Below are 15,245 nucleotides of genomic sequence, written 5' to 3' on the forward strand. Positions count from 1 at the left end.
CGATTTCGACCTCGCTCTGTATGCTTTGAGCCTTGACTCTATAAAGAGACGTATGGTCTCCTATATATAGTGTTTTTTGTTCTTCACTTCATGTCACGATGCATCGTGTGTGCATCAGCTGATCCAAGACTCTCATTTTTTGGGATATTTAGTCAATTAAGCCTCATTTTGTGAGGGTTCGGCAATAATATTTTCAGTCAACGATAGTTTATTGATGACCAATAATATTTTGCAAGGGCTCATCTTAAATTTTATACCCACCACAGCAAAACACTATAATACAACGGCAAAAGAAAAGAAATACCTGATGTCGAATCTCTTCAACGGTGCCGGCGACTTCCCTAATCGTGGTTTCCTGCACATAGGACGACCATAACGAACGCAATTGTCAACTGCCAGTAAAATTGTATTGGGCCACATGAATTCACAGGGAAAATTGTCTAAAAAGTCATAAATTTATTGCATTTTTGCCAATTCAGTTCTAAACCTTTCAATTTTACCAATTGAATCATAAAATTTTTTACTTCTTGCTAATTGAGTCCATTTAGCTAATTTTGGTTTGAAATCGCTGACGTGGACGCCGGCTGGCCTATGTGGATAATTTTTAATAATTTTTTAATATTTTTCAATTTTTTATTTTTCTTTTCTATTCTTTTTCTTTTTTCTCTTTTTCTTTTTTTTCCTCCTCCCCTCCTTCCTCCTCCAGCCGGTCACCAGGCATGAACAACCGGCCAAAGGGGAGGGCCAGCGAGGTCGACCTCGGGCGAGCTTCGCCGTCACTAGGCAAGGCTCCAGCCATGGCGAGGTCGAGCCTTGCACCTCGTCGGCCTCGGGCAAGCCTCGCCATCGCTAGATGAGGCTCTAGCCATGGCGAGGTCGACCTCGCCGTCAGTGGGAGAGGCTCGACCTTGTCGGATCGAGTGAGGCTGAGCCTCACCGTTGCTGGGGCGGGTGAGCCTCGCCATGGCTAGGCAAGGCTCGACCTCGCCGGATTTGGTGAGGCTGATCTTGCCCAGCCATGGCGAGGCCAAGCCTCACCAGGGGCTGGCGGGGCCGAGCCTCGCCCAACCTTGTCGGCCCTCCCCCCTCTAGCCGGTTGTTGATGCCCTGCGATTGGTTGGAGGAGGAAGAAGGGGAGGAGAAAAAAAGGAAAAAAATAAAAAATAAAAAAATTCGAAAAATATTAAAATATTATTAAATATGTCAACGTAAGTATCACACACACGTAGGCTGGCTAGCATCTACGTCAGCACTTTCCGATCAAAATTAGCTAGATAGACTCAATTGGCCAGAAGTGAAAATGTTTATGATTGAATTGGCAAAATTGAAAGGTTTTGGACTAAATTGGCAAAAGTGCAATATGTTTAGGACTTTTTAGACAATTTTCCCAAATTCATATGATGTCTCGATATGCATGAATCTTTCCATGCATGTTCTGAGGGCAAAGGACCAATGTAGCTTGGACATGTTCAGGAGGCCAATGTGTCGATGTCCGACACGCTCCGACATGTTCTGACATGCGGTCATAGGTGTCGGAAATCCGACACGCGATCAACGTGTCGGACACACTGTCGACACGTGATTCTTGACATGCACGGGTCAATTTTATAAATTTTCAAAAAATTAGGTGTCAAAATGTAAATTTATAAAAAAAAATTTAAAAAAAGAAAGAAAAGGGTGAAAGAAAACCCCAATCTTCTGTTCTCATCTTCACAGTGCCTTCACTTGCGCTTTGTACTCGCTCCCCTCTCAATTCACGATTTCTCTTCTTCGCTTGAACCAACGACGTCCGCCGAGGAGGCCTTGAAGAGGAACAATGATTGCGTCTTATTTCCTCACCATTTCTCATCTTCTTCCTTCGAATCTTCCAAGTTCCAAACCCCCAAATCCCCACTCTCAGACCCTAAACCCACCACCACCCTCCTCCGTTTCGTGGACCAAGAACCACTCTAGCAGACGGCTTCTCCTCCTCTCCCTCTCGATGTCCGCCATTATTTTTATTATTATTAATTTTTCCAAGACACGGAGTAAATTCTAGGCTTTTTATTATTATTTTTTATTTATGGATTTAAATCAAATTTAAAAATAATAATTTATCATGTATATATATATATACACACAACATGTCCCAACATGTCGGAATTCTCTATTTTTTGAGAAATGACGTGTCACGTGTCGTGTGTTGATGTCGATGCTACATAGCAGAGGACGAATCAAACAACCATGAAATTGTCAACATGCCTATTAGAGATATTTTGGATTATTTATGATGTTCTAGATATTTATGATATTCTGGATTTTTTTGATTGATTAAAATTAATATTGTAATATTCTGACACCGTAGATAGTTATTCTGTAAAGCCTATAAATAAGCTAATATACTATTTATTAAAGGGTTAATACCACGAAAAACCCCAACTGGTACACCTGTGATAATTTTACCAAAAAATAATTTTTTGATTATTAAAAACCCCAAACTGGTACACCTGTGATAAATTTACCCCAAACTAATTTTTTGACCACCAAAAATCCCGAACTGGTACATTTGTGACAAATTTACTCTCCGTTAATTTTCATTAAATTGAATTAATACCGCAAAAAATCATAAACTGGTACGCCTGTGACAAATGGAGAGCAAAATATAAAATTGGTACATCCTCCATATAATTTGTGTCATTTAACAAAGCAATTTAACAGTAAAATTTAACAGAATAAATCGAGGGTAAATTTGTCACAGGTGAACTAGTTTGGGGTTTTTGGTGGTCAAAAAATTAGGTTTGGATAAAATTATCACAGGTGTACTAGTTTGGGATTTTTCGCAGTAAATGATTGGACAAGCTACACTTTACGGTTATTTCCTAGCTACAACCTTTATACATTGAAAGGTAAAATATCCTCTACAGAAAAAAAGATAAAATAAATTTGTTAGCTTTGGAAACTCTCGCTACATTTGCCAAGAGTACAAGAATTGCTTGATTGGTCTTGATTTGATTGAGAACAATTTTTGTATAAAGAATTCATGATAATGTAGATCCTCTAGATCCCTTAGTGAGAATTTATCTCTCACAAACTTTTGCAAAAAAATTGTATCACTTCCTGTTAGGATCAGGTCATCTACATAAATCAAGAAATAAGTAATGACACCATTATGTCTCTACAAATAGAGCGAGGAATCTCATTTGGATTGGAGGTGAATCCAAACGAGATGACAAAGGAACTAAGTGCTTAGTACCATGCTCGAGGGGCTTGCTTAAGACTGTAACTAGCCTTCTTCAATCGACATATGTGATTCGGATGTGAATGATAGACAAAACCCCATGGTTGATGCATATAGACTTCCTCCATAAGAGTGCCATGCTAGAAGGTATTACTAACATCCAATTATAGAAGGAGCCAACCGTTTGATAAGGCTACACAGAGAACGATCCGTCTTGTGGCGGGTGTAACAACTGGACTAAACGTACGATCATAGTCAAGTCCTGGCCGTTGGTGGAATCCCTTGGCGACAAGTCATGCCTTGTACCGAGCTATGCTACCATCTGGATTTCACTTGACTCGAAATATCCACTAGCAGCCAATAATATTATGATGAGGCTTAGGTGGTACAAGTTGCCATGTACCGTTTCCAAAATTTGTATTAAATTCCTCCAACATAGCAGCGCGCCACTTTGTATCTTTTAAGGCCCGGGAGACACACGTTAGTTCAAGTAAGGGAGGTAAAGGATAATTGGTGGCTGAATGTATATGTTTAGGTTTGTAAATGTATTCTGGGACCGAATGGTTACTGGATGAGAATGTGTGGGCATTGATGGAATTGTGGTGGAGGGGCCGAATGAAGTGTTTGAGTCTGTGGGAGGCATAGATGGAGCTTCAGTGGGTGATGATGGATCCATTGAAAATTAAACGATATGCTTGTGAGCAAAAGGCTATGATACAATAAAGAATTGGACAAGATACACTTTACTATTATTTCTTACATATATGTAAAGTACATTGTAGTTGATGATTTATAGAAATACATCAGCCAGAATAACTGTAATATAATAACTTTCCTAGCTACGACCTTTATACATGGAAAGATAAAATCCTCTATATAGAGAAAGATAAAATGAATTTGTCAGCTTTAGAAATTGCTTGACTGGTGTTGATGTGATTGAGAGCAATTTTTGTTAGTCTTGCAAAACTTTGAAACATATATCAAATTTTCACTAATATCAGGAACACACAAAACATCCGACAATGAATAGGATACAGTGGGCGAGAAAAATTTAGTTGAACTCATGTGCATTATTTGCAAACCCGAGCCATCACCATTAACGATGTTATCTGTACCTTCATAATTATAATGCAGAGAGAGATTTTCCATACTTGAAGTGACATGATGAGACTCTTCAGAGTCCATGAGCCATCCTTTCTCAACTTGGCGAAATAACACTGTGCTATTTGTAGTAGGAGGAAAGGAAAAATATTGGTTGGCCTGATAGCATTGCTTGGCTGAGTGACCTACCCCTTCACATAGAAATATTCTTGCAAAAGTTTGTGAGAACTCTGCGAGTAAATTCTCACTAAAGGATCTGGAGGATCTACACGAAAACACCACACCAGTAAAATACAACTTTATAGATGACGGAACTAGTCAACTGAGCCTGCCAGCAAAGGAAAGCTTACAACACAATTCACCTCACTACAAAAAAACAAGGGATTAGCGACGAATTTTGCGACGAAAAATTTGGCAAAATCCGTCGCAAATCGAATTTGCAACGAATTTAGCGACGGAAAAAATTCCGTCGCTAATAGGTCGTCGCAAAATTTTGCGACGGAAAATTTCAATTTCCGTCGCAAAATTGCGACGGAAAAAAATTCATCGCAAAATTCGTCGCAAATAATTCGTCGCAAATTAGCCACGAACACTATCCGTCGCAAAATTCGTCGTAAATAATTCGTCGCAAAATTCATCGTAAATTAGCCATGAACACTATCCGTCGCAAAATTCGTCGCAAATAATTCGTCGCAAAATTAGCCATGAACTTTATTCGTCGCAAAATTCGTCGGAAATTTCGTCGCAAAATTCGGCGCAAAATTCGTTGCAAATTTCGTCGCAAATTTCGTCGCAAAGTTCTTCGCAAATTTCGTCACAAAATTCGTCGCAAATTTCGTCGCGAAATTCGTCGCAAATAATTCGTCACAAAATTCATCGCAAATTAGCCACGAACTTTATTCGTCGCAAAATTTGTCACAAAATTCGTCGCAAAATTTGTCGCAAAATTAGCTCCGAACTTTATTCGTCGCAAAATTTATCACAAAATTCGTCGCAAAATTAGCCACGAACTTTGTTCGTCGCAAAATGTATTCGTCGCAAATTAGCCATGAACTTGATTAGTCGCTACTTATTCGTCGCAAATTAGCCACGAACTGTAATGGTCGCAAAATTCATCTCTAAATATTTGTCGCAAATTTTACACCATTTCGGTCATCAAATCTTGTCCATATCAATAGCTACGCATTAATGAACATCATGTAATACATTCAAAACAATCAAAGGACACGAGACAACCATAGATTCCGCTTCAGAAACAGAAAACGAACAAACCAGACACAATGCCATATAATTGAAAAATATAACTGAAGGAAAGATGCTAGTCCGCAAAAAATAATGATATATGCAAAGTTGCAAAGTCTGACACGATGCTATTTGATATCCAATCTTATAATACATTCAAAACATTCATAGGAGGCGGGACAACCATAGATTCTGCTTAAAAAACGAAAAATCGACAAACCAGACATAAGATTGGGCAGCTTTGGTACTCGGCAGGACACCAAAAGCAGTCACTTTTGTCGATACCTGATGAAATGTGGATACATAAATAAAGATATTCAATCAGTCTAGAATATAAAAGAAGTGTTTATGCATGGATGTGAAACTAGGTGTAAAAAAAAAAGTAAGAGGGTTAACAAAAAAACGTTTCAGGACGAACATCAATGTTCTTACATATGAATATGAGTTAACTTTGACATCCACTGTAGTTTTTTCACCATTGTAAACCGTATTTCTGTCACCTAGGAAAAATTAGATCCTTGTCCAAACAGCATTCAACAGTTTAATGACTTAGAGAGGTGAATTACCAACACCAATTCCCAGGAAGAGAGGACTCAAAGTCAATTAAGGCATGTATTTCTACAATGTTCAAATATCATGATTTTTTTTAACAAGCATGTCATCCTGGGATCTCTAAATTTTCAGTTTTTCGCAAGCAAAGAACCTAGTTGTAAGAAAGTTGTGCACAAAAAGTAATTGTAGGGCAGGAACATATTGGGTGAAACTGCACTTATGTCATAAAAGATTGTGAAGCAAGCTTACCCCCGATTTTGGAAATTTTAACTAGAAAGGACCGAGAAAATCATCATCATCAGCAGCAATCTCAGCATCATTGTGTCGCTCATCATTGTGTCCATCACCTATTGGATTGGCGGGAGGTACAGGAGGAACCTCATCGCGATTGAGGTTGAGGTGTCGCATAACGATTTACATTTGTTGTTTCAAGTCATTTATTTTTTTGTCCCTCTCTACAATTATATTTTTCAATTGGATCACTTCTTGGGTCAATTGCTCGTCATGTCGTGTCCTCCTTCGACCAGTCGCATTGGATGATGAAGTTCCAGCATGATTCGGCATGTACATTCTTGACAAGGATCCCATCCCAAATATTTTTCCTTTTTTCATCCCACCCGTTGCCTCCATCCATAATGCCATACTGTCAACTGATGGCTCAGACGCAGCACAACCATCACTACCACTAGCATTGCTCATTAAAAGTTCATCATATTTTTCCTACATTAACAATATAGATAAAAATAAAATAACTTCATATATATATCTACCATAAATATTAAAAGCATTCACGGTTTTCATTCTAGTTTCCATAAAGCCCAAAGTATAACCTTACATACCTTAATAGCTTTTGCTCGATCGCCAGTCCATGTCTTATCTTTCTTTTGAAATGTGCGTTCAAATGTAGCTGCAAATGTCGGTTCCGTCCCCAATTCGTGTGCCTACAAAATGTAAACATGAGTAATTGAATTAAATTAACTTATAACTTATTTAACAGACTTACCAGTCGTTTGCAATGCTCCCCAATGCTGATAGAGCCCCCAGCATATGTGGCAGACCCTTTACTAGAACTAGAAGATCGATTCTTTTTATTCTGCTCACTGATTTGCTGACTCTTTTCAGTTTCTCAAATTCTGTTAATTTCCGTCTAATTGTCAGCTGTAATGAAAGCCGGCTTCACTTTCTTGATCTTCGCTCTATTCATCACATTTCGTATGTGATCACTGACTTTCTTCTGAAAAATTCTTCTCACTTCATTCTCTTCCTCTTCATCCCACCTGAACTTCCGCTGCAATCAATACAAGAAAAACTGAAAGTTATTATGATGGTCACATATCCATTACCATGCACCAGACAATTCGGCGATAGATTTTGTTAAGTTCATCTCGGGGAAACTAGTCCCTTTAGTACCGAAAATTAAAGAGTTGTTCTGGTCCCTTTACATCATTCTTGACCATCAATATACTACACCGAACTTAGTTGGTGAGAAAATAGAATATCTAAAACGTACCTTGAACTCATTCCACCACAAATCTTTCACTTCTTGTGGAACACTTCTGTAATTAATATACTGCCCCATCCAATAGTTTTTGACTATTTTATTCAGTTCCCTCACAACAAACGGAGCATTCGTGAATCTGCAAACATACGGATATTGTGCAACATCGACAATTCAGTTGACATCCATATCTAAAGCCATAAATATTATATATACTAAAAAAAATGAAGTACTTACGAATCTCCAAATGGGCATATCATGAATCGGTTATCTTCTTCACCTGTGTTTCCGTCATTATTCGATTGTTGTGCTGAATAATAAGGTGGAACGGAAGGAGATGGATCTAAAGGAGATGGAACTGGAGGAGATTCGGGGGAAGAACAGCAGAAGTGCCAAAAGTTGTGTACGGAGCTTACTTTGATGCCAAAAGTTTCAAACGGATCACTTAAGTGCTAAAAGTTTACGCCGGCGATCACTTAAATGCCAAATCAGAGAAAAAACGATCACTTAAGTGCCAACGGCGAGAAATTCCGACCAAATTTAATACGTGACTTTTATATTTAAATTTTAATGACACGTGACATTTCCACGTGTATAATTCAATTTTTTAAATATTTTTTTATAATATTTTTTTCTTTCTTTTCTTTTCTTTCTTCTTCTTCTACCATGGCCGGTGGTTGGAGGCCAGCCACCGGCCAAGGTTGGCGTCGCCTTCCACCGAGCGAGGCCCGGCGAGGCAGTCGTGGCCTCGGCGAGGGCCGGCCTCGCCGGATCTGGCGAGGTGAGCCCTCGCCAAGGCCACGGCGGCCTCGCCGAGGCGTCGCCTTCCTCCGGGCGAGGCCCGGCAAGGCTGCCATGGCCTCGGCGAGGGCCGGCCTCAACGGATCTGTCGAGGCGAGCCCTCGCCAAGGCCACGGTGGCCTCGCCGAGGCGTCACCTTCCTCCAGGTGAGGCTCGGCGAGGCAGTCGTGGCCTCGCCGAATTTGGCGAGGCGAGCCCTCGCCAAGGCGTCGCCTTCCTCCGGGTAAGGCCCGGCGAGGCAGCCGTGGCCTCGTCGAATTTGGCGAGGCGAGCCCTCGCCAAGGCGTCGCCTTCCTCCGGGCGAGGCCAGGCGAGGGCCGGCCTCGCCGGATCTGGCGAGGCGAGCCCTCGCCAAGGCCATGGCAGCCTCGCCCAGGCGTCGCCTTCCTCCGGGCGAGGCCCGGTGAAGCCGGCCCTCGCCGAGGCCACGGCGGCCTCGTCGGGCCTCGTCCGGAGGAAGGCGACGCCGGCCATGGCCGGTGGCCGGACGCCGGCCATCGGAAATAAGAAGAAAGAAAAGAAAAGAAAGGAAAAAAGAAAGAAAAGGAAAAAAAAAAAGAAAAGAAATGCCACATCAGCCTCTGGCGAGCCACATCAGCTTGAGAAATTAATAAAAAAATGCCACGTCGGATTTCCTGCGATGTGGCACTTAAGTGATCGTTTTTCACAACTTTTGGCACTTAAGTGATCCGTTTGAAACTTTTGGCACCAAAGTGAACTCCGTACACAACTTTTGGCACTTCTGCTGTTCTTTCCCCGAGGAGATTCAGTTCGCATGTGGCCAAGTTCCCTAACATGTTCTTGAGTGTTGGAGGAAGGGCCAACGTGTCCATATTGTCCATCAGCATATAGTGGTTGAGGGTTAGATGAAAGGACAAGGGAAGAGGAAAGGGATGGGGATCGGGACGAGGACGAGGACGAGGAAGGGGCTGGTCTTCTATGCATGTGACCTCCACGTTTATACTGACAAGTAGGAAGGTTAGACAAATATGTAAAAAAATATGAACATGTATTACAGACACATAATGACGTACATGACGAAGCTTACCATTTTGGTTCAGAAGCACAAAATGTTCCCTCTTAATTAGCCAATGCCGAGTGTTTATAACGTGCAATTTCCTACGAACAAATATACTATGAATCGCACTCATTTTGATATCAAACATCAATATATGAGCACGATATGCCATGCTAAGCCGACAATAGCCATAATTAACCACACGATCCACTTTCAAACCACACGATAATTCATCAAGTACAAGAACAACCATAAAACATCAATTTCAGCCACATGATCTTCGTTCTCGGCCACATGATCATCAATCAAGTGGGTGGCCACAGGCATTTTAAGCCATTCTGTGAAGTTTTGAAATTTTTGATTTTTTTAATTTTTTTTGGGCACCTAAAAAATTTCAAATTTCATTCAAAATGGGTGGCCACAGGTATTCCAAGCCATTCTGTAAAGTTTTGAAATTTTTTATTATTTATTATTTATTAATTTTTTTGGGCACCTAAAAAAATTTAAATTTCACTCAAAGTGGGTGGCCACAGGTATTCTAAGCCATTCTGTGAAGTTTTGAAATTTTTTATTTTATTTTTTATTTTTTAATTTTTTTGGGCACCTACAAAAATTTAAATTTCACTCAAAGTGGGTGGCCACAGGTATTCTAAGCCATTCTGTAAAGTTTTGAAATTTTTTTATTTTTTTATTTTGTAATTTTTTTGGGCACCTAAAAAGATTAAAATTTAACTCAAAGTGGGTGGCCACAGGTATTTTAAGCCATTTTCTAAAGTTTTGAAATTTTTTATTGTATTATTATTTTTTAATTTTTTTGGGCACCTAAAAAAATTAAAATTTCATTCAAAGTGGGTGGCCACAGTTATTTTAAGCCATTTTGTGATATTTTGAAATTTTGATTTTTTTTTTTTCAAAAAAAAATTCACCAAATTTAATATTTTCCCAAAATCTGACTTTTTTTAATTTTCTGGAAATTTTTATGAATTTATCTAGAATTTTTCAGTTTTAATGCATTTTCTGAAAAAACGCTTAATCAACCACACGATCGTCATTGAACGCTTAATCGGCTGAATAATCGACAAATTAACTAGGCGAACATCGATCAAAGGCACATGCAATCCTGAAATCGGCCCCTAACTTAGCAAACCAATCCGAAACTAAATAATCCCTAAACAAGTCCGATTAATACTCAATATACTAGGTAGGGTTTAGGGAGTCGCTTACTTGGTTCAAGGCCAAGAAAAACCAAACAATAATAATATTTTGGCTGGTCGGCCAATGGCGGGCTCGGCGCGGGCGAGGGCCCAAGTAGTGGCTAGTCGGCTAGGCGCTCGGCCACGGCCGGGCGAACGACGGTGGAGCTGGGCGGCGACGGCGTCGGGTGGTGGTTGGGCGGCGGCCGGGCGGCGACGGCGTCCGGCGGCGGCTGGGCGGCGACGGCTACGAGCTCGGGCGAGGCTGGGCAAATTTGTGTTTGCGACGGAAAAAAAATCCGTCACAAATCTGCGACGGCTTTTGTGACGGAAAAATTAATCCGTTGCAAATTTGCAATGGAAAAATAAATCCGTCGCAAATTTACGATGGATTTAAAAAAAAAAGGATCCGTCGCAAATTTGCGACGGAATTGTTGTCCGTCGCAAGGACAACATTTTTCCGTCGCAAATTTAGGACAGAATTGCCGTCCCAAATTTGCGACGGACGATATTGATCCGTCGCAAATTTGCGACGGACAGACATCGTCCGTCGCAAATTTGTAATGGACAATATCTGTCCGTCGCAAATTTGCGACGGACAATCTTTGTCCGTCGCAAATTTGCGACGGACAACATTTTTCCGTTGCAAATTTGGGATGGAATTTTTTTTCGTCCCAAATTTGCGATGGACGATGTTTGTCCGTCGCAAATTTGTGACGGACCTTCCCTGTCTGTCGCAAATTGGGGACCGATGGGACGGAATTTTTTTCCGTTTCAAATTTCCGACAGATTTTTTTTTTCTGTCGCAAACTTGCGACGGATTTTTTTGTTCGTCGCAAATTTGGTACGGAATTTTTTGCTGTCCCAAATTTGCGACGGACGATATTTGTCCGTCGCAAATTTGAGACGGGTTTTTTTTGTTCCGTCGCAAATTTACGACTGAATTATTTTTCTGTGGCAAATTTCCGACGGATTTATTTCGGATTCCAAAAATAAAGGACATTTTCGAATCCGTCTCAAATTTGCGACAAATTTTAATCTTCGTCTTCGTCTTCGTTTTCGTCTTCGTCCTCGTCTTGATCTTGATCTTGATCTTCATCTTCTTCATGAGCATCATCTTCATCATTTGTCTCAAAATCAGATTCTGAACTATCTTGTACATTTAATTCGCAAATTTCAGTTGGATCCACATCTATCATTGCTTTACATGAATCTCGTAAAGTTGGAATGTTATATTCCTCAGTTTCAACCGTGTTACAAACTTCCTCTTGTTGATAGGCTCTATCCTTCCGGTGTTCCTCGATTTTTCTCCGTGCTTTGATTTTACATACAGCCCACCAATCAGTTTTGTCACGTTTTAAACTAAGATATGATGCATAACATACTTGAATTGCTTGTTGTGCCAAGACAAATGGTTCATGTTTCATATACCTTTTCTTGTGATTTATTTCAACAAAATTAAACTTCGTATGTACCTTCATTCCTTTGACAGGGTCGAACCACTTGCACTTAAATAACACAACCCGCATCATTAAAGGTCCAGGGTACTCTATCTCTATGATTTCATCCAACAAGCAATAAAAATCATCTTTTGAACTGCCACCATTGGATGCCGAACACACACACCACTATTCATTGTGGCTTTTTCCATTCCATATTCTTGAGTGTGAAAATTATATCCATTTATGAAATATGCTGGCCAACTTCGTACTCTTAACTGTGGACCCCATGACAGATAATATAGCAATCCTTGCTCTCCAAGTTCATCATGATTACTGTGAACCTAAGGTTACACATGCAAGGTCAATAATATATATTTTAATAAATGATGTATAAAATTTAAATAACTTGATTTTGGTCCATAGGCAACTTACATATGTTTTGAACCATGTTGCAAATTGTTCATCGCACAAATGGTCAAACTCATTTGGTGATAGTCCATACATTGAAGTTTGGAAAATCCTAGTAATAAATACCATTTATATATTAGCAAATATTTGACACACAATATATATATTTGCAAATTTACACTTACTTGAAGTATGGCTCGACTTCTGGGCAGTTCAGTAAAATATATGTATGGGCTGCATGCAATTCTTCGCCTGTTAAGTAACGAAACTGACATGCGCCGCTTGGTCGACCCAGATAATTGAAAATAGAGAATGCTTTGCAATTGTGATCACTGGGGCCCTCATCATTTCTGCCTGCTCTCCGCCTCTTGCACTGCACGTGCGGCTCAAAATAGTATGACACAAATGTTGTCACTTCTTTCACAATATATGCATTACAAATTGAAGCTTCAACATATGCCTTATTCTTCACTTTTTTCTTCAAATGATATAAGAATCTAGTTGCAATAGAAAGAAGCTTATCGGAACATAATATATAATAAAGTAATTTGAACTTTATTTTAAAAAAGAAATTACCTCTCAAATGGATACATCCATCGAAATTGGACGGGACCCGTAACTTTGGCCTCATAAGGCAAGTGAACTAAGAGATGCTCCATCGAATCAAAAAACGATGGAGGAAATATCCTTTCTAAGTTGCAAAGAATAATTGGAATACCTCTCTCCAGTTTCTCCATGTGTGATGCTTTTAACACTGTCGAGCAAATATCATGCAGGAAATTGTTTAACTCTGTAATGGCGCCCCATACAAAGTTCGGTAGAACTTTCTTGAAAGCTATTGGAATTAGTCTTTCCATCAATATGTGACAATCATGACTCTTCAAACCTGTCAACTTACATTCATTCAAATCAACACATCTTCCGAGGTTCGAAGCATATCCATCAGAAAACCGCACAGATTTCAACCATTGACAAACAACTCGCCTCTGCTCCTTATCCAATGTATAAACTGCTTTTGGTTTTGGTCCCCTGCTACTTGCATCCACATCTAGTGTTGGCCGATCACAAATATCTCTCATATCTTTTCTTGCGTTCAAGTTGTCTTTTGTTTTTCCGGTAACATCCATCACAGTATTTATGACATTGTCGAAAACATTCTTTTCTATGTGCATGACGTCAAGATTATGATGAATAAGATGGGCCTTCCAATACGGTAGATCCCAAAATATACTGCGTATTTGTCCACTTATGTGTACTTCCGTACGCAAAAGTCGTACTGTGAGGGTTCTGAACAACAGTTGGAAAGTCTTGCACCCGCTCCCAAATTTGATCGCCGGTTAACCTCAATGGTGGACGTGTTCTTTCAGTCCTATTCTTGATGAACTCTTTTTTATTCCTTCTGAATGTATGATTTATCGGTAAAAATTATCAGTGACAGTCAAAATAGCTGGGCTTCTTTCCATGTTTTAATCTAAATGACTTTGATCTCTCCAAACATATCGGACATCCTAAGATCCCAGCTGTACTCCATCCAGATAACATTCCGTAAGCTGGAAAGTCATTTATCGTCTAAAGAAGAGCAGCCTTCATTACAAATGTTTGATCGGTAGAAACATCATATGTAAGGACACCTTCCTCCCATAGCCGTTGTAACTCTTCAATCAATGGTTGCATATAAACATCTATTAACTTTTTTGGATTTTGCGAGCCAGTCACGATCAATGTCAAAAACATATAAGATGTTTTCATGCACATACCAGGTGGAAGATTGTACGGCGTTAAGATAACTGGCCAACATGAATAACTTTTTCCTGATTTCCCAAATGGGGCAGATCCATCAGCACAAAGACCTAACCTGATGTTTCGAGGCTCTATTGCAAACTCAGGGTACGTTCTATCAAAATGTTTCCATGCCTCTGCATCTGAAGGATGACACATTAGACCCTCTTCTGTTTCATGATTTGCATGCCAAGTCATGTGTTCAGCAGTGGCTTGAGACGCATAAAGCCTTTGCAATCTGGGGATTAAGGGCAGATAAAATATTTGCTTGTATGGTCTACGCTTCTGATTACGACCCCGCCTCTTGCTAATCTTGTACCTAGGTTGGCTACAGAATTTGCAAGATTCTGCATTTTCATCATCTCTCCAATATAACATACAACCCCTACTACATACATCAATCCTTACAACCGGAAGACCTAAGTTATCCACTAGCTTTTTCATATTGTAAAAATCACTTGGCATGATGTTATCACGAGGCATTGTTTCCCGCATTACTTCAACAAAAGAGTTGAAGCAATCTTGCGACACATTATGCTCTGCCTTGATATTTAACAGTCTTGCTGTCACTGATAACTTAGTGTGGTTGTCACAACCTGCCCATAAAGGTTCATCTGCTGCTTTCAACACTTCCCAAAACTGATTAGATGAAAAAGTTCCATTACACATATTCTCATCAAAATCCGTTACTCCTATCTCTTCCAATTGTGATGCATGACTAGTACCCACTTGTTCAAGTGTAGGAGTAAAACTAGTACTTGCATGGTTCGATTCTGAAACAAAATTCTGACCAGCTGCATCAATCACCATCCTCTCGTATGGGTTCAATTGATCATAATAGCTACATTCTTCCCTAACTAAAAATTGGTCACTTCTTCGATATCCTTCATCAGATATAAATGGTTCACCATGGCAAGTCCAATTATAATAATTCGAAGTAAACCCAAATCTACAAAGATGTTCTCTAACTTTATCACACACATTAAATTTACCA

This window comes from Syzygium oleosum, unplaced genomic scaffold (assembly GCF_021117445.2).
Source record: "Syzygium oleosum isolate NSW1041296 unplaced genomic scaffold, Sole_v2.1 Sole_v2.15, whole genome shotgun sequence".
Classification (NCBI taxonomy): Eukaryota; Viridiplantae; Streptophyta; class Magnoliopsida; order Myrtales; family Myrtaceae; genus Syzygium; species Syzygium oleosum.